Here is a 23,779-nt window from a genome sequence, read left to right on the forward strand (position 1 = left end):
GATCGCGCGAGAAGCTGCTGGACCATTCCTCGTCGGTCACTTCCTGCAGCGCTTCCTGCTGTGACGACGAGCGACGTGTGGACGCGGGCGGGAGGACGCAGGATCGCCGCATCTGACAGGTAAGTAGCGATCCCCATCCCCTGCGATGTCGCTGGTGAGATCTGCCTGAGTGGCAGCTCACTAGCGACCACCTAGCGATGCACCAGCGATCCTGACTGCGTCATATCGCTAGTCGGGATCGCTGGTGCATCGCTAGGTGTAACGGTACCCTAACACTGAGATTGGCTTAAGTTTCACTATCAGTAGGTCACCAACTTGCCTGATATGAGGAAAAGCTGCTGCCACTGTTAAGGTACTGTCACACTTAGTGATGCAGCAGCGATCCCGACCAGCGATATGACGCGATCAGGATCGCTGGTGCATCGCTAAGTGGTCGCTAGTGAGCTGCCACACAGGCAGATCTCACCAGCGACATCGCTGGGGATGGGGGTCGCTACTTACCTGTCACACTAGGCGATCCTGACATCCTCCCGCCCGGCTCCACGCTCGTCGCTCGTCTCTCCACAGGAAGCGCCGCAGGAAGCTGACGACGAGAAACAGTCCAGCCTGTTTTCGCGCGATCAGCGATAAGCAGCGGGGGAGCGGGTCGTAGGTAAGTATCAGACACAGCAATATCGCTAGCAATATCGCTATAACATCACAAGTTATAGCGATATTGCTAGAGAGATCGCTTAGTGTGACAGGCCCTTTACTTGCTTACTGCATGCGTGCTACCTTGTAGGTCTGCTTTTCGAACACACCGATTATGATCAGGACTGACTGAGGATGTCATTTCTTCTCTCTACCTCAGCTACGACTAACTGAAAAAAAATGAACTAATCCTCCAGTGCTCAGTGCAGTCCGATGTTTCACACGTACCAATAGATTTGTATGGGTGCTCGTGATTCGAATTCCGCAGTCACTTGAAGAATGCTGCAATTTTTTTCCTCATACCGAATCTTCAGTTCTGCTCCACTCCATAGTGTAATATTGGGCCGAGTGCACATTTTATACACTACTAACTTTATTGTAAGAATATCGATTGATAGTATGGATCTGTAACCCTCTCTATGGAATAAAATGGAGGCTAAATAACAAATCCATAATTCAAATCTATTGACTTTTCCAGAAAATATGGATCTGTATATCCACTTACTCAAATTAGAATTACTCTTTTTCTGACTGTGTTTCTAACATATATTTCTTGCTACTTTTTATGGATACATACAAATATAATGGACAAGTGTTGCTTTAGGTTTTTTTTTGCCTTATATCAACTATTCTATTTTATGAATGTGAAAAATCGTTGGCGCACCTGAAGGATTGCTTCACAAAAAAATAATAATAGGTTAATGTGGTGTTTCTGTTCATTTTTTTTTAGTTGTGTCTGAGCTAAGCAATTAGTAGCTCAAATGTCTGTAAGAACATGTATCTTTGGCGAATGAGTCAGGAAGTGCGATGAACTAAAAATACATTGCAGTTATAAAACTAAGTAATGATACTGCTCATAATTATTATCCCACTAACAGCTAATATTTTGGCCAGGAAATTTTAACAATTTTATGTTCCTGCTTGTTAGATATAGGAGTTTAATTATTTTATGTTATTCAACTGATTTTTGTTTTTTAATTCATGACAGATAGCAAATCTGCTTATATTTTATACTTATTAGCTTTTTAGACTATGACAAAACAATAACAACCACTTTTCAAATTTAAAGTATGGTATTTTTTTTTAGCAGAAAGAAGAACAGTGAAGCACATTTGTTTTGATCTATACAATGATGAACTCGGTGGATTTTTATTGCACAAATTGACGTATTTAAGTTTTTCTATAAATATATGTATAGATTTTTTATGTGCTTTTCTCTCTATTTCTACACTACATATCTCTTATAACTAGCACTGTTCTAGCAGTTGTCATCATCAACGCTATGCTTGGTCTCGTTAGTGCACTATGAAAACACACATGAACGACCATCATTAGGATTAGTGATGAGCGAGTATACTCGTTGCTTGGGTTTCCCCGAGCATGTTCTGGTGTCCTTCGTGTATTTTGGCGTGTTCGGAGATTTAGTTTTCGTCGTCTCATCTTCATGATTTGCGACTTGCAGACAGCTTGAATACATGTGTGGAATGCCAGTTTGTTAGGTAATTCCCACATGTATTCAGCCTGTCTGCAAGTCACAAATCATGAAGATGAGACGACGAAAACTAAATCTCCGAGCACGCCAAAATACTTGGAGGACACATGAGCATGCTCAGGAAAACCCGAGTAACGAGTATACTCGCTCATTACTAATTAGGATATCTGGTAATACATTTTAAGGGTATGTGCAGACGACTCATTTTTTTGTCATCCAAGAAAATCTGATCGATTACGCTAATCAATACTTTGATCAGCCTCTGAGTTTGAACAGAGACTGTTAATAGAGTAATCCGATTTTCTTTGATGCGGAGAAGATAGAAAGAACAATTTCTCCATTTCCTCTGTACGATCAGTCCATGGAAATTGGACGGCACTCAAATGTCATCCGAGTCCAGTCTGATGTTTTCCATGCACTCATTGACTTACATGGCTGAGTGCGATCCGTATATTGGAACAAACTTGGATATGCAGCGATTTTTTTCCTCAAGCAGATTCTGTCTGAGGAAAATCGGACATGTGCAAGGCCCCATAGAATAACATTGGTCTGAGTCTGATCCGATGTTTTGCCAGATCAAAGCAACTGAAACCACTTAGACCAAAAATACGCTCGTCTGCACCTGCCCTAAGAGTTTATATGATCCCAGCATTGCTGCTATAATTACTACATTGAAACATTGGTACACCTTTTCTAAATTGCAGTAGCTTTATAATATTTTCATAAGGTTATGTTCACATTTTTTTGCACCTTTTTATCTGCATCAAAAACCTCTCTTGGCCAGTAAAAACATTGCATTAAAAATGCAGGTTTTGCAGCTTTTTTCTGCTTTTTGTGCATTGTTGCTGTATTTTTTGTTATAAAACATGCGTGAATTTTCTACAGTACGTTTAATAAAGTTAGCTTTATTCATCTAAAATTGCAGCAAAAACACTGCATTATTAGCAGCGTTTTTGCACTTTCAGATTGCTTTATAGGGGTTAAAAGACTGAAAGAATTGACATGCAGCAGATTTCAAAAACTTTGCAGTTCTCAAGTTCAGTTGGGAAGTAAAAACAAGTCATATTTTGTGTGCTAGAGTATTGTTGAAAATCTTATATGTGTGTGTGAATGGATGCATTGTACCTTGTGGCCTCTGATCACCTATGAACTTCATTCAGTTAAAGGACGACATCCATTTTAAAGTTAGTGGAGCTGTAACTATTATAGCTTTCTAATGTAAAGAAGTGGTACTACTCACCATGGTGGGTAAAACCATTGAGCTTTCTCAAGACCTTTGCAACCTTATTGTAGCTAAACATACTGATATAATTGGATACAGAAGAATTTTTAAATTACTGGAGGTTCCAGTGACAACTGTTGGGAGCCATTATCCAGAAGTGGAAAGAACATAATTTCACCATAAACAGGCCACAACCAGGTGCTCCCTGCAAGATTTCAGACAGAGGAATGAAAATAATTTTCAGAAGAGTTGTTCAAGAGCCAAGGACCACCTGTGGAGAGCTGCATTAAAACCTGGAATCAGCAAATACAATTGTTTTAAAGAAAATCTTAAGTAATCTCCATGGCATGTATGCACACTCACCACGCAAGACTACATTAATGAAAAGCTTTTGAAATACTGGGAGAATAAAGTCTGGTCATATGAGACCAAAATTGAAGTCTATGTCTGCAATAATGCACACCATGCTTGTTTGGAGGTGGGAACATCATGGTGTGGGGCTGTTTTTCAGGAAATGCCACTGTCAAACTTCATGTAATTGAAATGGATGAATGTACAAATGTTCCAGAAATTCTTGATAAAAGTCTGCTGATGAAGATGAAATGAAGGTGGACATTTCAGAAAGACAATGATACCGAACACACAGTCAAGGAAACTCTCAATTGGTTTCAGAGGAAAAAAAGAAAATTGCTAGAATGGACCTGCCAATCATCTGACCAAAATCTGATAAAACATTTATTCAATGAGTTAAAGCTCAGAGATCATAGGAGGAGCTCATGTGAGCTTCAGGATTTGAAGAGTGTGTGGATGAAAGGGCCAAAATCACACCTGAGCAATACATGCAACTAGTTTCTCTAGACAGGAGGCGTTTTGAAGCTGTCATCACTTCACCAACAAAGGTTTTTGTATGAACTATTCATTACATTTCAGCAAGTGCTTTCAATACTTTTACCCTGTGTAATTCCTCATTATTACACATAATTTATGGATATCTAGGTTTGATTTCTTTGTCTGTGTGTTACTGACATCTGGTGATAATTTCTTGTCAGTAGAACATTTAGTAATATATTTACTTTGTAAATTGGTGACGTGCTCAATACTTATTTCACACGCTGTATGTACCTGCCTAATGTAATGTTTTTGTGAAGCAGCAAATGAAAGCTTTGTGACTTCTTCCGTTTTGTGACTTTTTTTTTTACGACCAATGCCTATCAACCCCACAACATAAAACTAAAATCTAGAAAGTCAATGGAAAAGTTTTGTATCATAAAAGAGACAAAAAACTTCAGTAAAGCTCCTGAAGGCTTATATGTTTTAAGGAGTCATTGATTTTAAACATTTCTTTAGAACATTGGAGATAAATTACACCTTAAACAACAACTGAGCCTGTAGGAGTTCTGGTATCATTTTCCTGTTTGGATTTATCCCTTCATTCCTTGGCTGTGGAGATATTTACAGCCCTCATTTTTCTTTTCAGTAATGTTTGCTATATTATTGATGAGTTTATAAGGCAATTTCTTTTCGTCTACTTTTTAGAGTATGATTTTGTCAATATGTCAATAAATTCGACAGATCATGGTGAAATTTATAGACTTTCCTTCTTGCAGTCAGTGTACACACACAGCTCTGGCTAATGATCTATTTAAACTTTTTTTGTGTGTGCTTTCAGGTTCAATATCCAAAAGAGATAATGCTAAAATTGTTCAAAATTATACTATTTACATTTATTAAAAAATATTGGTAAAATTACAACAAAATGCCATGTCAATATATGTTTTTCAATTCTGAGATGTTAAAGGAGCACTTCTCTCATCAAATTTTTTATCCTCTAAATATATTGCAGTCACCATATTATATAACACTGTGTACTTACAATTCCTCATTTTGCCTTTCTACCCAGTTAATTGTTTTCTTTTCTATTTTCTCTGTTCTATCTAGAAAGAAGAATTCTCTTGTCCATGCATGAGACATCCTTTTCTTCACCCCCTGACCCAGCTGGTGAAAAGTTTTCGAAAATGAAAAAAAGAAAGGCGTAGGGTTTTTTTTCTACAAAGAAAACATTTGTGGAGTTAAATTTTATAAATGCAAGAAATTTTCAAATTAGGCTCCTAGGAACATTTAGGAAAATCAGACAAAGTCAAGAAAAATGCCAGGACGTAGCAAACCTCAGACCTGAGGATGACACTTAAATATTATCATAAGATGGTTCAGGGATACAAAAAATTTGAGGCCAAATTACAAGTCCCAGAGGACAAATCCACATGAACAAATTGAAGGCAGAATCCAAAGACAAGGTTTAGGTCAAGGTCACTCAGGATCAAACAGGATTGCGAACCATCTAGAAATTCCAAGCCAGTCGTTAAAATAGGGCACTTTTTTGTCCTGTCCGCAAAAAAATGTGTGGTGTCAGTGATTTTTTTGAAGCTGAAGAAACTTCTACAGATTATTTTTACTGTAATAATCATCAATTTAGAGTGAATACAGCTGATGTCTTCATATCAGTTTTATGGGCTGTGGACATACATCACTGATTTATTTTGGTTTTACAGTGTGTCTATAAAAAAGTTGTCAAGTGGGCAACATTCGGATAAAAGTCAAAATAAAGCAAAGTAATCTTGATCGGAAAGACAATAAAGCATAAACTGACAGCGTGCCCAGCTAAACTTTTTGTTTTAAAGTTGCTGCTTAGTTACATGTAGGATGACATCCAGAGAGAAAAGATAGCACACAATGTCCCAAGTAAAAGAATCATGTATATAATTTATTCAAAACATGTAAAACAAACACAAAATAACAAGAGCAATTAATTAACAGACAAAGTAGAATAGTTATTAGCACAGGTGTAACATACTGGGTCCACCTTTATTTCAATGGATTTCAATGGATTGGGGAGCAAGCAGTGGCAATGAAGTTTAGAGAAAAAAAACAGTGCCAGTGCAATAGATCAGTTAAAGGTCCCATGTAGAGACTGAACAGGTGGACAACTAGACCGCTCAAAAATTAGTACTCAGTCATAAAGAATATGTAACAAAATGCCACAGATTGCCCTTACCCATAGTATCCAATCAAAGACCAAGTGTGCGCAGCCCCAACGTGCGTTTCACGTGGGCTTCTTCCGGTGGCATTTTGTGGATTATTTTTGGTTCCCTTAAAGTGACATGCACCCCATTTTCTATATTGTATGTAGTGACTGATGATTGCTGACTATAGTGCTAATTTAAATGATCATATTATATTAGGTATGCTATTTTGTTTGTTACATGTGTGCTCTCTTTTCTCTCTGGGTGTTATCTTGCATTGTGAGAGTGTCCTGTGCTTTTCTAGCCCCCTTCACCACTTGGCCTTGGGTGTAATGGATTAAGAAGATGTATTCTGGTCTGAAGCTTGTGTGTTTAGTTACATGTAGGGCAGTGTTTCCCAAACTCCAGTTCTCAGAGCTCCCAAAAGGTCATGTTTTCAGGATTTCCTTAGTATTGCACAGGTGTGAGAATTACTTATGTCTTGATAATAGTTCCACCAAGGCTTGGACTGGCCCAAAGAAGAATAGGAGAATCCTCCAGTGGGCCCCTGTACGAGAGTGGGCAACTACCCTCTTATATGAGCAGTACTTGGAACGATATACTTGAATCACTATGTACAGACAAAGGCAGCATCTTATTCATTCTACAATCTACCCAGGTCATCGGTTTATAGATTTGTGACTGATGATAATGTCACATTTGTATGTAGCTGAAAAGTGGTGCCCTGAATTTGGTTACTTTTGGGCCCTCTGCACCCCAGTCCGGTACTGGTTCTACCACCTATGTATTGCTATGGAAATCCTGAAAACATGATCTGTTAGGGTCCATGAGGACTGGAGTTTGGGAAACACTGATGTAGGGGATGGGGAGCATGACAACCATGGAGGTTCAATAAAGAAACATGGCTGTGTGCAGAGTCTGATGCTGTATGCAGGATCAAAAGGAGGGCAGAAATCATGCACATACTTATAAAAATTATTAAACCAATTTTCTTAAAATAATCAAAAACAAAGATAAAAAGCAAATCATGTAATAAAAATGCATTTACAGCGGTTACGGAAGGTATTCAGACCCCTTTAATTTTTTCACTCTTTGTTTCATTGCAGCCATTTGGTAAATTCAAAAAAGTTCATTTTTTTCTCATTAATGTACATGCGGCACCCATCTTGACTGAAATAGAAACTGAAATGTTGACATTTTTGCAAATTTATTAAAAAAGAAAAACTGAAATATCACATTGTCATAAGTATTCAGACCCTTTGCTCAGACACTCATATTTAAGTCACATGCTGTCCATTTCCTTGTGATCCTCCTTGAGATGGTTCTACTCCTTCATTGGATCCAGCTGTGTTTAAGTATGAATTTCATATTAAAAAATAATTATTTTTCCTTTGAGGATTCCATTTTCCATCAGATTAAAGGTACATCTATGGGGTCCAGGGTAGCTCCTACTTACGCCAACCTTTTTATGGCAGTATTTGAGATTTGGCATGTTTATAATAATGATTACTATGGGAATGTCATCCTATACAAAAGGTTTATTGATGACATCATAATTATCTTTGATAATGAGCAAAACACCCTACAGTCTTTCCTGAGCCGATTCGTAATAACAATTGGGGTATTGAGTTAACTCCAGAAATTCGTACACAGACAATCAATTTTCTTGATCTAACCATCTGGCATGATGGTGTTAAAATTAACACAAAAACTTATTTTAAAACAGTAGACGCTAACAGTTATGTACATTTTAACAATAACCATTATGTTCAGTGGCTAAAAAACATACCTAGCAATCAGTATAGACGCATTAGGAAAAATTGTACTCGTGATGAAGATTTCAAATACCAGAGTGACATATTGCGTGAACAATTTTTGGAAAAGGAATATCCAAAAAACCTGATTAGAAAAGCCTATAATGAAACTCAGGATATCCCTCAGGCCGAGTTATTAGAAAATAAAGATAAAAATACTCTAGAGGTTTCAGTTAATTTTATCACCACCTTCTCATCCCAAAATAAAGAGATTAAGGATATCATTCATAAACATTGAGCGATCTTGCTAAATGACCCCATATGCAAGAAATGTTTACCCCATACCCCATTGGTGACATACAAGAGAGCACCTTCCTTAAAAAGTATATTGGCCCCCAGTAGACTTAGAAAAAGGAATCGGCTATAAAGGGATTTAATACCTTCTCTAGGATAATGTCAGTGGGTTCGTATAGGTGCAATAAAAAAACCGTTTGTGCTGCGCCTGGATTAATCATAAAGCTTCCACCTTTTTTTCCCATAATGATAAAGGGACAATTTTTAACATCAAGTACAGGCTAGATTGCCAGTCAAGTTTTGTAATCTACCTTGTAGAGTGTATATGCGGTAAACAGTATATAGGTAGAACTATACTATCCCTACACAAAAGGATTAATGCACACACAGACAACATTAAAATAAGTTTTTTAAAACATGGGTTATCGAGGCATGTTAGTACTATGCATAGGGGTCATGTCGAATTGAAGGTTACCCCTATTGACCATATTGCCATTGATACTCCGAACAGGGTTCAAGCCTTGAATAAATGTGAAATTTTTTGGATTTACAAATTAGGCACAATAAATCCTGGAGGGCTAAATGAGATTTCTGACTTGTTTTAATAATTAATTTTTTGTTTTTTCTTACTTCAACTAAATTCTTTTCTACCTCCTTGGTCCCCCCTGGGTGGTCACCCTGGGAATAGGTCTTGGTGTGACCTTTGGCCCTTGAACCTTGGTGTCTGTTTTGGGGTTCTCCCTCCTGTGTCGTCCCCCTTCCCTGTCACCTGCAGGTGTATTTAGTTCGTCATCATCATGTTCTATCAATTTCACATTTAAAAAATTTTTTAAAACATTTTTTTTGGTTCTCCTCCTTTTCTAGGTGGGTGCCCTCTTCTTCCAACTGATCTCTTCCATTGTTATCTTTACCTTTTTTCTCTTTTTCCCTTCTCTTTATCCTTTTCGCCATTGGTCCTTTTACTCCCTGTGCCGGTCCAACTGGTAATGAAATTTTTCTTTGTCATATGGGTGTTCTAATAGATATCACTTTTTTGGCGGTGTCATATCAGATTAATTTCTGGTGGAGCCATGGGTTAGCGGTGTCATCAGTGTAGATTGCAGTGTGGGCTATCTTATATGAGTTCAAAACCCCCCCAATGTTCTTTTACCTAGTTGATGTAATCATGGTGCTGAAGCTTTAAAGTAACCTTAGATGATGACTGCAGAAGCTAAAAGCAGCGAGAATTGGTAATTATGTTCTTAATCCATTGTTTAGCCGCTGAAATATGGGTTCTAAGCTCCAATCATTTTTGCTGAATTGCACATCGATTTACATAATTTTATATTTTTTATGTATGTTAAATACCAGTTTTAGCATTTTAGATTAGATAAATGTTTTTTATCTACAGTTTTATAATATTTTTTCATCAGGATGATAACTTTCAGGGTTTTCAGTTCAATGTGGGCGTTCCCTTGGGAACTGACATCATTCAGATGTCATCTGTGTAATGTATATAATGTTTTTTTGTTAACTGACTGTAACATTGCTGCCCTATCAGCTTTAGCATCTTATATTATATAAATGTTTTTATCTAAAGTTTTATAATATTATTTCATCAGGATGATAACTTTTAGGGTTTTCAGTTCAATGTGGGCGTTCCCACAGGAACTGACATTATTCAGATGTCATCTGTGTAATGTATATAATGGTTTCTTGTTAACTGACTGTAACATTGCTGCCCTGATGAAGTAGTGGCCAGGAGGCCATGAAACACGTTGGCTTGAGTGTGAATAAAGGTTTGCTTGCATCTTCGGTTGGTTCCTTGTGGTCTAGCGCGGACGAACCCCCGGCTTTTCTATTCTCTACTGTTTTAAGTAAACTGATAGGACCTGATTTGGAAAGGTGCACACCTGTCTATATAAGACCTCACAGCTCACAGTGCATGTCAGACCAAATGAGAATCATGAGGCCAAAGGAACTGGCCAAGGAGCTCAGAGACAGAATTGTGGCAAGGCACACATCTGGTCAAGGTTACAAAAGATTTTCTGCAGTACTCAAGGTTCCTAAGAGCACAGTGGCCTCCATAATCCTTAAATGGAAGAAGTTTGGGACCACCAGAAGTCTTCCTAGACCTGGTCGTCCAGCCACACTAACATGAGTCTAACATGTGGCTCAATCCCAATTCTACCTTTATTGTTAATATTAAAAAGGAATTTTAATAGTAATTCCTGTACAAAAAAAGAAAAACACTTATAAGTATATCTATATGGGGATCAAACAAAATCCTACTGATATTATTATTATTATTTATTTATATAGCGCCATTAATTCCATGGTGCTGTACATGAGAAGGGGGGTTACATACATAGAGACAGAACTAGAGGAGATCAGAAGGAGCGATGCCCTAATGCAGGGTTCCCCAACTCCAGTCCTCAAGGCCCACCAACAGGTCATGTTTTCAGGATTTCCTTAGTATTGTCCAGGTGATAATTGCATCACATGTACCATACAAGGGAAATCCTGAAAACATGACCTGTTGGTGGGCCTTGAGGACTGGAGTTGGGGAACCCTGCCCTAATGCATTCCATGAATAAAGCACTGTAGGGATAAGCTCTGACTGACTGCGGAGGTTGGTGCCCTAGAGAAAGTACACAAGTTATAGCGCCCCCACTCACTGTTGTCAGACTCTAGCTGGCCCTATGTAGTCATGACTAGTTTGAATCCCCGGTATCTGTATGTCTGAAAGAATATGACAGAACATCCAGCAATATGTAGGCAAAATTCTGGTTCATCCCAGTATTTGGTCAAGTGTATAAATCCCCTGATAATTTTAAGCGTTCATACAAGTATACAGTTATGCTGTGTAAAGGAAGTATCTGTGCATATAATAAAGTGCAAATTGTGATTGATCAGATTAATACAGAGGTATACACCTATGGTAATAAACCTCTATGAGGTAATAAAAGATAAAAAAAGCATGCCCAGACCAGAGATAAACAGTCACTTCAGCGAAAAAGACCCCACATAGCTACCAAAATACCACAATCAGGACGTGTTTCCCATTCATACTGGTTGATTAGGAGGAATTACAAGATGGTCCATGATGAGTGGTTTCTTGGAGTCAAGATGCCAAAATTGGAATATGTCTGTCCATGACAAGAAGCAACTTGTGATATTCTCACAATTAGAGGGTTAGAGGCACAAGAGGTAGAGGGGCTGAGAGGGGAGTATCACAAGCAAACAAAATACACATATTACTATATCTACATAAGTACTGTTCACAGAAAGCCATTGCTTCAATTTCTGCACATACATTCGTGGTTCAGCAAAATGGCCGCCTATGGCCAATCAGCAGCTAGGTTTTTTAATAGGTCAATCATCTATCAGTACATCGCCCGAGTAGACAGCACTCCCCATCAATCAGATAGTGTCCCCGGCATCAGGGTGTAGAGTCACTTTATAATTACTTTGTGGTACGTCACCTATGTAGGTAGCCAATGTTTAACAATCTAATCGTTCTCTCCTTGGCAAGCCCCTGGGATATCAGCATGCATTGATTCCACGACTGACATATACCCTTTTTGCTGGTGTATAAGAAGTAAATCACGCTGTGTCAAAAAAATAGTAGAGCCATGTCATCACTCTTTTAACCCCTTATATGTTGATAAGTATGAATGATATGAAGTGGAGGTGCTATTCTATGCAGGAGCACCTATCTCCATATGTTCTAATAGAAAATAACTAAAAGGAGAAGGCTGTATATATTTGGGGGGAAAGACCATAAGATTTTATAAAATAAGTGCTGAGCTAGTAAAGGGCATATTTTAGTGAAAAGCTGGGCCATATATAATGGAGACAGTTTCAACAAGCAATTAAACTTTGGATGCTTTATCTGAATCCAATCCTTTATTCTTTCACCGTGATCACTACCCATTGGACCTACCATATAATTTTCAGTAAATTTTATATTATGTATACTGTATATATTAAAATTATAAGGGTTGAATATGGATACCTTACAAGTCAATGGTAAGTCTCAAAGGTGCCGGTTTTGAGTGTTTTGTCTGTGCTTGAAAAACTGCGAGCATTTTCATCATTGTTTAGTGGAGTTAAAAAAAAGAAAGTAACAGCAGTAAATAATATACTTAAACAATGCTGAAACAGGCTGAAAAATACCCACCAACAGTCAAAAATATCAAAATAGCTCTCACAAAAAAAATCAAAAAAATAATCTAAAAGATGCTTTAAGAAAATAAACTGCTGGCATTTTCTGAATGAGTTTCTTCTTGAAAACCTGGTTGGGTTTGCCCACCTCCATATGGAGATCCTAATATTATACTCAAATGTGAGAGCAGCATAGGATTCCTCCACTTACTCTGGTGTTTTTACACACTCCAAATATACTGATAGGAAATTTAGATTGTAAGCCCCAATGGGGGCAGTGATGATAATATCTGTAAAGCACTGCTGTCAGGGTGCTTTCAGAGGCTGCAGACAGTTGCACTGCATCTAGCTGCAGAAGATCTCTGCGTTTGACCTTGCAGATACCTTCTTAACCGTTGTGACTCTTTGTCCCAGTGGCAACTTTTGTCTGGCTCTAATTGACACACCAGGATTGGGGTGTTTATAAACTCCCAGTCTGCTGTTTGGAATTGCCAGTGATATTTCCATTTCCCCCTGTTGAGGCTTGGAGCTATAGCAGTTGGTTATCTTTCTCTGTGGTGTTACTGGAGGACGTCAGTGTTACATCTCTGAGTCTTCTCAAAATAAGTGTTCCCCTTGTTCGTCTTCTCCAGATGTCTTTAGTGGTAGTGGGGATTGACTAGTGCTACCCATCATTCCCTAAGTAAGGCTTATCGCCAGGGTCAGGCAGGGATTCCTGCTCAGCGATAGGTGCAGAAACTATATAGGGATGTTTAGGGCAGACAGGGTGACATTTTATTTGACTAGGGGGTCTCCACTCCCCTTTCCCTAGTGTTGGACTCCATTCCCGTCATCCTTTTGTGTTGCACTCAATCTTTCCTACACTGTGTGTGACAGCTGCAGAATATGATGGTGATAGCACCACATAATAAATAAATAATAAATGTGAACCATTTGCATGGTACAAACAGAGATTAATGCAAATGTATTCATATAATTACTTTTTTAACACAGCTCTAACCTTTTAAGCAAATCAACCAGTAAGCAATTAACACACCTGCATTTAGTGTCTTTCTTAAATGTCTTTAATATATATATATATATATACTACAAAAACAAAACCTGTTCTGCCCTTTAGGGCAAAAGATGAGGTTAAAATTGCTACAGTCACTTTAATAAGCTGTAATGCTCTGTTAGTGATGTCTAATGTGGTAATTGCATCATCTGGTTGATGTACGCGTATATTTGAATTACAAGTTGTTTTTCTGTTAAGCTGTCAATTGCCTTCTGGGAAAAAAAACAATGCATTTTGGGTAAGAAGGTCCTGGTGAAGGAGTCATTTTGCAAAAAGTAGTCTAGCAGAACAGTTGTGTAAAACTTTCTCCTGCATTATGTTACTAAAACTCCTTTATTCCAGATAAGATATATCTAGTAAGGGAACGCTCTGTGTTCTGTGGTAATGTGTATTCCTAACTGTCGTTCTTATGGCGATTGTTACTAAGTCATGTGTTCACTGTTACCTGTAAAGGTCATAGTTATGTGATATTCTAAGCTCAATACTTTTAACTGTTATTTGCATTCTTGTAGTTTTACCATCCATCCACATATACTTCGATTCACATACATCAACCTGTTGACCAATAAACAAGTTAGCCTACAGAGAACGGTCTACTTATTTTACGTTTACGCTCTATGTCAGATTGCACACCATGAGAACCTCTAAGAAGACAGAACAATGCCTGCAAATATCTGTAAGAACAGTAGTTCTGTAAAAAGTTAGACCAAAACTAATGCATTATTCAGTCAGCACAGGCTTGTTCTCTGTAATTCAGAAGTTAAATAGATTTACCCTGAATAAAAAAATCTGCTGTTATACAAATCTGAAATTGGAAATATATTTTAGAAACAGCTGGAGAACAAGGAGTAGCAGGTGGAGAAGGATGTGTATAAGCAGCGTGAATTAGACAATCCAATCTTCCAGCAGCTAGAATACATTCCGCCATTTGCCTAAAGACTTCTTCACAAATCCATGCAACCTTTAGCCAAAGTGAGAGAGTAGTTTGTCATCTCAAATAACACGGTAAACCGGCAAATATCTTTAATATTCATGCTTTATGTCTTATACTTTTTGATTTTTTTGCTGCTATGATCCCATATCAAATAATATACTAAAAATAAATGCAGTACAGATTTGTTCTCACAATGATATATAGTTGCACACCCAACACCGTTCTGATATTGGTGAGGTTCAACACAGATATAAGTCCTGGACAGCCCCTTTAAGTTTTAGAACAGTTTAGAAAATAAAAGGTCAATTTTATTTGTTTGCAAAAATGACAGTTTACTTGAAAATTCCAATAAAATTTCATTAAACGTTCCATAATTATACAATGCAGAAAACATACAGAAAGCTGAGCTCGATTTTATCACCTTTTTAACCCCTTCTTGCCATGACAATTTTTTTTGTTTTTACATTTTTGCTTACTCATATTTTTTTCGCTTTCCTTTTGACATTATAGAAGAATGCATTTGACAAATTCAAATTCTTCAAGTCTTTTGGATTTTCCCAGGAAATTTGACTTGCAGTGAGGCTATTTTTGGCAAATTGAATGTCCTTTGTTATGCATCAGCCTTTCCAGACCTCAAATGCATAATAAAATTAGATGTAAAAAACAAAAAAATACTTAAACTCACTTTACCGCTCACATCTCTGGCCCCTCCGTTCTTGACTGAACCCCACATGGCACTTGGTGCATCTTGATTTCACCACTGGAAGTGCTGGCTTATTGGGCCTCTTCACGTAAGTACCCTGACTTTTCTGGGCAAGCACGAGTAAGGTTGCGCCATCTCATGTGCAGAATTGTCCCGGACTTGAAGAATTGTCCGAGACCTCATCAGAAACAGAAATTCCTATGTAACATTAAGTGACAGGTATAAAAAGTGATAGTTTTGATGGACACCATTTCATTCTACTACATAATGTAATGAAAACTTTTTTTTTCCAAATTTGGTGATATCTATTCTTAAAAAAAATTGTTTGGAAAATTGGTTGCAGCAATACCGAACTTGTTTATTTTCAATATTTTAGCTTTTTTTAAAAACCCGGAACCTTGTAAAAAAAATTGGTTTGTGGCCAAGTTTGCAGAGAATCGTACTTTTTTCAGTATTATAATGATGTAGCTATGTGAGGATTTGTTTGTGCTGCAAAGTTGGCTGCAGCTTTCGGTGGTATATTTTTGGTGTACATATGATTAGTTGTTTATGATGTCTTGATTACTTTTTCTTTGAGATATGTCCACCAAGAAAATAGCTGTTATGGATTCTGATTTTTTTTGCCTTACAATGTTAATATTAGAGGTTAAAAAATTTTGTTTATTTATTTTGTGAGATCAGACTTTTTCAGACGAGGGTATATAAAATGTTTGATTTTTAACTGCGATTTAATGTTTATATTTTTTTATTGGAAAAATCAATGATTTAAACTTTTATGATTTGTTTTTTTGATATTGCTTTTGCCTCCACAGAGGCAGATCACTTGTACTGTATGCAACAATACTTGAGTATTGCAGTACGCAATAAATTTTAATTTCTTCTATGAAGCAAATCCACACACTGAGCTTCAGAGGAGCACACAGATGGTGATTCAGAGGCCTTTGGTAGAGTTCTGGCTGTCAACTTAATCCATAGGTTCCCTGAAAGTCACAATGCAAGAAGTGTTAGGAACGGCAGAACGCACTTAATAAAAAAACTAATAAATTGCGTTCGACGCTCGGGGTCCACCAAGCAGTAGGTGATATAACCGTTGCTAATTGGTGGCAGGAGCAATATGGCAGAGGTGCGCACGGGGTTAAACTTCACCCAGGTGCGCAGAGCAATCTCTGTTGAGTCACAGAGATGCCAAATACAAGACAAGTACAATAGGGCTTTGCCTGTTAAAGTCACAGTGCTCTGAATAGTTGCACACACGGTATCAGGTCACAGGAGTAGAGCCAAGGACAGCAGGACTGTGTCCCTCTAGACCTACCGTGTGCGATGTTGCAACTGTGGATGCCAAGGAGTGCTGCTACTGCAGCGTGGTGTGGGACCCTGCCGCTACACGACAATGCTAGTACACAAGCGCAATGTCGGACGCTAGCAACTGTGGATGATGAAGCCGAGGTGCGCTGGTGCTGGTTCTAAACTCAATCCATAACCACAAACGTAATATCAGAGGGTAGGGGTTTCAAATGAGTTATTCACCAGAATCAGGCATCCATCCTCATTCACACAGCAGTAAGTAAGTCTATTCTAGCGCATGGCGGAAAAGCCATGTGCGCCTTTTATAGCAGCCGGGACCCTCCGGAAGCCTCCAGATCTCCGAGCTGGACCAATGAGATCTGAAACAGGACCTAAGCACATGACTCCCGATCCCCAATGGGAGATCGTCTCATGAGCATGCTCAGACGATGGACAGAAGGACTTAGCCTCTGGAGAGATTTGCTTCAAGGCAATCTCCTCTGCAGTAGATAAACAGCAGGAAACTGCAGAATGTGAGGGTCTGGATTCCTGTAGAGCCAACACAGGAATCTGACGCCTAACAAGAAGATCAATGACCTCCAGAGTCTCGCCACATAAATCCTGCTGTCACACAATGACAAATTCATTTAAAGAGGTTGTCCACCACATTACACCTGCTGCAGTTCATTTTAAATTACTAAAACAAATACTACTTTAAATATAGTGGCATGTAAAAGTTTGGGCACCCCTGGCCAAAATTACTGTTATCATGACAGTTAAGCAGGTTGAAGACAAAATGATCTCTAAAAGGCTTAAAGTTAAAGATGACTCATTTCCTTTGTACTTTAGGCAAAAAGGGAGAATATTATAAGAAGAAGCATTTTCAAGTTTCCCTTTTCTCACTTCCAAATGTAATTAAGAAATGGCAGCTAACATGAACAGCTGAAGTCAAGATAAGGTCTGGAAGACCAAGCAAAATTTCAGTGAGAGTTGCTTGTAGGATTGCTAGAGAGGCAAATCAGAACCTCTGCTTGACTGCAAAAGTCCTTCAGAAATATTTAGCAGACTCTGGAGTTCTGGTACATTGTTCTACTGTTCAGAGACAGCTGAACAAAAATGGCCATCATGGAAGAGCCATCAGAAGAAAGCCTCTCCTGCTTTCTCATCTTAAAATTCAGCACCAGAAGTATGTAAAAGAACATCTAAACAAGCCTGGTGCATTTTGGAAACAAGTCTTGAGGACCAATGAAGATAAAATAGAACTCTTTGGCCACAATGATCAAAGGCATGTGTGGAGAAAAAAAAACACAGAATTTCAGAAAAAGAACATCTCAAAAACCATTAAGAATGGAGGTGGATCAATCATGCTTTGAGGTAGTTCTGCAGCCAATGGCACGGGGAACATTTTACAGGTAGAGTGAAGAATAGATTCAATGAAATTTCAACAAAGTCTTGATACATACATAACACCATCTGTAAAAAAGCTGAAGATGAAAAGACAGTAGCTTCTACAAATGAATAATGATCCTAAACACACGTCAGAATCCACAATAGACTACCTCAAAAGATGTCTTTGTGACACTGATGTGATCTATTGCACTGTGTCACAATAAGGAGCAGCAAATTGAAGATAGAAGGAAGGCAGAGAGGGCTTTGGGTGGGTTTTGGAGTGAGTATGATAGGTGCTGGCTTACAGGCCACTGCAATACATGATGGAACTTTTAGTAATAGAACACAGGAAGTTAGGTGAGGGGAACTTGTCAATTAACCCATCAAAGCTGGAGCCAGCAAAAATAAGATGCTGCTAGAACATGATAAAACATTATATTGCTAAAATACCATAATGTATTTATTGAGAGGCACATAATAGCTAGATTTATGGAAAAAAAAACAGTCAGACATTTTTTTTACGATCATCACAAATTTAATCGCAAAGTGTCTGAATTCGCCGGGCCTACTGATTTCAAGAAATCTGATTTGAAGTTTATCATCTGCAGATCCATTTGATCATCTCTATTTCTATTCCGAATTAATGTCATGCTAACAATTTCTAGCAGATCTCAGGATTACTTTTTAAGAAAGACTGTGAACATAGTAGTTCATCTCCTAGGTTCCTGTGAGTAAAAAAAATTATACTCCTATATTCCATGTTTTTCTACAGAAACATCTGTTATATAATTGGAAATGTTGACCAATAACAGACAAGGTTGAGCTTTTAGACCAGACTTTTACAAATGTGATGATACCAAATGGGTTTATTTATATCTTTATGTGTAATGGGGAAAAATGGGGTAATTTGGAATTTTTATCTGGAATTGTTATGAAATTTAAAAAAAAAAATTTAAAAATATATTTTTTAATACTTTTTACTTCCTTTATGGAATTTGAACCTACAATCATTTGATTGCTTGTACTATATACAGCAATACAACCCTATTGGAGAATGTAGTAAAAATCATGTTCTATTAAGATGATCAGCCACAGTCTGGGTTTCAACAGAACACTGTCCATGCAGAAATGGGAGCCTTCAGCAAACACCCGACTGCCATAGTAACCCATCGGCCACCGCAATCTTCTCATGAGGGGGAGCTGGGATTGGCACGACTCCAGTTGGGGAGATAATGGAGCATGCAATGGAATAACATGCCTCTGGTTGGTGGGACAATGGAACGTGGAAAGGCATGCCCTAGGTTGGGGGGGACAAAAGAATGTGGAATGACAGGCCCCAGGTTGGGGGGCCAATGTATCATGGAATGGCATGCCTCAGGTTGGGGGGACAAGGGAACGTGGAATTTCACGCCCGAGGTTAGGGGGACAATGGAGTGTGGAATGGCACGCCCCCAGCTGGCTTGCTGTACACTCCACTATCAGATTGACAGCGACATTTAAGAGAGAACAACAGTGAGCAGAGCTCAAGCTACAGTCATTTATATTCGAGACAAATGATGGCTATTTTACACAGTTATTATCTGCAGGGAACATGGCGGACAAACCTCTTAGCCCACTCCATACACCCACTTCCAACTTGCTTTGTACATGTATTGCAGATGTTGGGACAAGGATCCTTTTTTGCTTACTAGAGGAGGAAAAATAAATATCTAACATTTACTATTTGACATGTGAACCTTCAAGTAATCATCTACGTGAAACTGATCCAAAAAACAAAAATCGGATCCTTTTCTAATGGAAGAAAAACGGATGGCTATTTAATAGATCCGCTTTCCATAGCATTCAATGTTAAGAAAACGGATCCAGCTTAAATCAGTTTGTTTTTTAGCCGAACTAAAAAGTTGTGTCTGCACAACTTTTTTGCCAATGGAGTGCTGCTGGTTCCGTTTCACCGGATGATTGCTGAACATGTGAACATTGCTTCCGACTTAATTCGCAGATGGCTGCAACTCGCTTGTAACCTGTCTGTGATGCGACTGCTTTTTTTTATAGATAAGTTGTAGCTTTAAAATAGACATGTGACAGCAAAAAAATGTTTTTGGTAGTGCAACTTGTCTAAGAAATATTGTCACATTTGTAGAAAGAGTCTAAAGTATTTGCCTTTTCCTGAGTGAGTTTTTGGGGTGAATCTTATAGACATCTTTATTATTTGTTTCTACTATTCATAGACAATGTTAATTGTTACTGTCCAGTCACAAGATAAAAAGTTGCTAAAACATGATCCATACTAAGTGGTTGGCTCTTGACTAGAGTTGAGCGATACCGTCCGATACTTCAAAGTATCGGATCGGAATGGATCGGCCGATCTTAAAAAAAAGTATCGGTATCGCCGATTCCGATACCGGAAGTCCCATTCAAGTCTATGGGACTTCCGGTATCGGAATAAGAAAAATCCTGTTTTTCCCTTGTACAGCCTCTCTGGGGTCTGTACGGGCCTTTCGGGGGGCTGTGCCGGCCTGCCAGGGGGTCTGTGCAGGCTCCGGTGGTCTGTGCCGGCCTGCCGGAGGGCTGTGCCGGCCTGCCAGGGGGGCTGTGCAGGCTCCGGTGGGCTGTGCCGGCCTGCCGGGGGGCTGTGCCGGCCTGCCGGGGGGCTGTGCAGGCTCCGGGGGGCTGTGCCGGCCTGCCGGGGGGCTGTGCAGGCTTCGGGGGTCTGTGCAGGCATCGTCCGATGGGACTACAAGTCCCATCGGGCGATGCCTGCTACCATGACAGTGATTGACACATTAGCCAATGATGGGACAGTAGTAGTCCCATCATCCGGCTAATGTGTTGAATGTAAAAAAAAAAAAAAAAAATTACATGCTACATACATACAACATGCATACTACATACATGCTACATTCATACTACATACTACATACATGCAACATTCATACTACATATATACTACATGCAACATACATACTACATACATACTACATGCAACATACATACTACATATATACTACATGCATGCAACATGCATACTACATATATACTACATGCTACATACATACTACATATATGCTACATACATACTACATATATACTACATGCATGCTACATACATACTACATACATACTACATATATGCTACATACATACTACATGCTACATACATACTACATATATACTACATGCATGCTACATACATACTACATGCTACATACATACTACATATATACTACATGCATGCTACATACATACTACATGCTACATACATACTACATATATACTACATACATACTACATACATACTACATGCATGTTACATACATACTACATGCTACATACATACTACATATATACTACATGCATGCTACATACATACTACATGCTACATACATACTACATATATACTACATAGATACTACATACATACCACATGCATGCTACATACATACTACATGCTACATACATACTACATATATACTACATGCATGCTACATACATACTACATGCTACATACATACTACATATATACTACATGCATGCTACATACATACTGCATGCTACATACATACTACATATATACTACATGCATGCTACATACATACTACATGCTACATACATACTACATATATACTACATACATACTACATGCATGCTACATACATACTACATACATACTACATGCTACATACATACCACATATATACTACATACATACTACATACAATACATTCATACAATACATACATAGACATACAGTACATATAACATAGAGTAACATACTTACCAATACTTGTCACATTGTTCCCCGAAGCCATTTTCTTTTACGGAATAAATATTAACATAACAAACCACAAAAATACTCACCCACGATCCGAAGCAGTCCACGAGTGTGTCCCACGACGATCTTGGGTAGAGAACTGCAGCATCAGCTGTTGCTGCCGTTCTCTACGGGCTGCAGGAATCCAATGACGGAAGGTAGGTATCCTTCCGCACTGTATTCCTCCGCCACTTAAAAAAAAAAAAAGTCCCTAGTCTCACTTTATGCCATTGCTGTGTGGGAAATTCCCACGCAGCAATGGCATAAAGTGAGACTAGGGACTTTTTTTTTTTAAGTGGCGGAGGAATACAGTGCGGAAGGATACCTACCTTCCGTCATTGGATTCCTGCAGCCCGTAGAGAACGGCAGCAACAGCTGATGCTGCAGTTCTCTACCCAAGATCGTCGTGGGACACACTCGTGGACTGCTTCGGATCGTGGGTGAGTATTTTTGTGGTTTGTTATGTTAATATTTATTCCGTAAAAGACAATGGCTTCGGGGAACAATGTGACAAGTATTGGTAAGTATGTTACTCTATGTTATATGTACTGTATGTCTATGTATGTATTGTATGAATGTATTGTATGTAGTATGTATGTAGTATATATGTGGTATGTATGTAGCATGTAGTATGTATGTAGCATGCATGTAGTATGTATGTAGTATGTATGTAGTATATATGTAGTATGTATGTAGCATGTAGTATGTATGTAGCATGCATGTAGTATATATGTAGTATGTATGTAGCATGTAGTATGTATGTAGCATGCATGTATTATGTATGTAGTATGTATGTAGTATATATGTAGTATGTATGTAGCATGTAGTATGTATGTAGCATGCATGTAGTATATATGTAGTATGTATGTAGCATGTAGTATGTATGTAGCATGCATGTAGTATGTATGTAGTATGTATGTAGTATGTATGTAGTATATATGTGGTATGTATGTAGTATGTATGTAGCATGTATGTAGTATGTATGTAGCATGTAGTATGTTTGTAGCATGCATGTAGTATGTATGTAGTATGTATGTAGTATGTATGTAGCATGTAGTATGTATGTAGCATGCATGTAGTATATATGTAGTATGTATGTAGTATGTATGTAGTATGTATGTAGTATGTATGTAGTATATATGTGTTATGTATGTAGTATGTATGTAGTATATATGTGGTATGTATGTAGTATGTATGTAGTATGTATGTAGCATGTAGTATGCATGTAGCATGCATGTAGTATGTATGTAGTATGTATGTAGTATATATGTGGTATGTATGTAGTATGTATGTAGTATGTATGTAGTATGTATGTAGCATGTAATATGTATGTAGCATGCATGTAGTATATATGTAGTATGTATGTAGTATGTATGTAGTATGTATGTAGTATATATGTGTTATGTATGTAGTATGTATGTAGTATATATGTGGTATGTATGTAGTATGTATGTAGTATGTATGTAGTATGTATGTAGCATGTAGTATGTATGTAGCATGCATGTAGTATGTATGTAGTATTTTTTTTTTTTTTTTTTAACATTTAACACATTAGCCGGATGATGGGACTACTACTGTCCCATCATTGGCTAATGTGTCAATCACTGTCATGGTAGCAGGCATCGCCAGATGGGACTTGTAGTCCCATCGGACGATGCTTGCACAGACCCCTGGACATCAGCACAGCCCCCCCGGCAGGCCGGCCCAGCCCCCCGGCAGGCCGGTACAGACCCCCACAGGGTGCACAGACCACCGGCAGGCCGGCACAGCCCCCCGGCAGGCCGGTACAGACCCCCACAGGGTGCACAGACCACCGGCAGGCCGGTACAGACCCCGGGCAGTCCACACAGCCCCCCGGCAGGCCGGCACAGCCCCCCGGCAGGCCGGCAGAGACCCCCGGAAGGCCCGAAATGACGGCGCATCATGATGCGCACACACCGCGCATCATGATGACGTCAGGCTGTCAATCAACTTTGAACTTCCGAT

Source organism: Dendrobates tinctorius, unplaced genomic scaffold (genome assembly GCF_039654945.1).
Source record: "Dendrobates tinctorius isolate UK_male_01 unplaced genomic scaffold, ASM3965494v1 ptg000205l, whole genome shotgun sequence".
NCBI lineage: Eukaryota > Metazoa > Chordata > Amphibia > Anura > Dendrobatidae > Dendrobates > Dendrobates tinctorius.